The sequence below is a fragment of the Penaeus monodon genome, chromosome 25 (assembly GCF_015228065.2).
Source record: "Penaeus monodon isolate SGIC_2016 chromosome 25, NSTDA_Pmon_1, whole genome shotgun sequence".
Taxonomy (NCBI): Eukaryota; Metazoa; Arthropoda; class Malacostraca; order Decapoda; family Penaeidae; genus Penaeus; species Penaeus monodon.
This window is the reverse complement of record NC_051410.1, coordinates 29,685,219-29,686,512: the sequence shown is the minus strand read 5'-3', so window position 1 is coordinate 29,686,512 and position 1,294 is coordinate 29,685,219.

The following is a 1,294-nucleotide window of genomic DNA, read 5'->3' as shown; positions in this document are numbered from 1 at the left end:
CCAAATTCAAAATCGGGAAAATTTTATGACTCCCAAAATAAACGGGGATTCTAGGTCATGAAACTCCCAGATCAAACAATATTTCCCCATGTAATTTTCCTGTACATGCCCTCGTGACCGCTAGCCTTGTAGGCTCAATGGAAGGCATTTTGGGGAAACCTTTAAAACCTAACAAAAAGCCTTCTTTTTTCTCAAAATCTTTTTGGAAAAGGGGGGTTTCAAAAATACTTATCCACACTCCCAAAATTTTTTCCGACCCGTCCTCCCGTTGGCACCCTTTTCAGACAAAGCAAAACCTTTTTCGTTGTAAACCCACCGATCTTTTTACAGTAAAAAAGAAGGGGCGTTGAAAAGAGGATTCTGGAGGGGAATAATTATTTTTTTCCCATATTTTTCTCGTGTGTTTTTTTTTTTGATGACAGAGATGTTATTAAGATTTTTTTTAAAAGTTATCTGAAGAAATTATGAACAAATATCCTAAACATATATATTTCCTATGCAAAATTTTTTTTAACTTTAAAAAATATCTTATTTGGATGAACCTTTAGAAATTTTATGCAAACTCCCTACCCCAAAACCTTCCCAAACCCCGGTAATCGAAAGATTTAAACCCGTCCTCACAAACTCCCAAACAAAAACCCTTTTTGTAGGGTCCAAAGATTAAAAAACCCCTTTCCCCCTAAGGTGGCCCTCCATGAGACTTTCCCGAGGGGGGATCCGAACCCCACAAATCACTAAAACCCCCAACCAAAATTTCCCCCCCGCGGGGGAAAGAATGAAAGGGACGTATGGGGATAGCCAAAAAGAACAAAGGGGGTTTAATGGGGCACCAAAAATATTAAGGACCCAATTTTCCCCATACCTAAAAATTCTGTTAAAACCCTTTAAAAGGGAAACCCAATTTCCCCAAAAACATACAATTTTGTTAAACCCTTAAAATTGCCCAAATGGGGGGGAAAAATAAAGGGGGGAAAACCCAAAAACTCAAAGTAAACAAGGCTGTCCCGAAGTGGAAGTGTATCCCGAATGGGAGTGCTGTGGGCTGGTTTTGATTCCACCTTTATAAACAGGGGGGGTTGGCCCGGGGAAAAGCCCACTTTTAATTTACCGCCAACAGTAAAGATTTTTCCCAACCCCTTCCAATTTTTTTAAAGAGTGAAATTTTTATTTTCCTTTTTGTAAGCGTGCATTTTAAATATTTTCAGAAGTTATTTTTTTACCCCCCCTTTTTCCCCAAATTTATTTTCGGGGGGTGGGCTCTTCTCTTTTTAAATACCATATTTCTCTTTCTTTT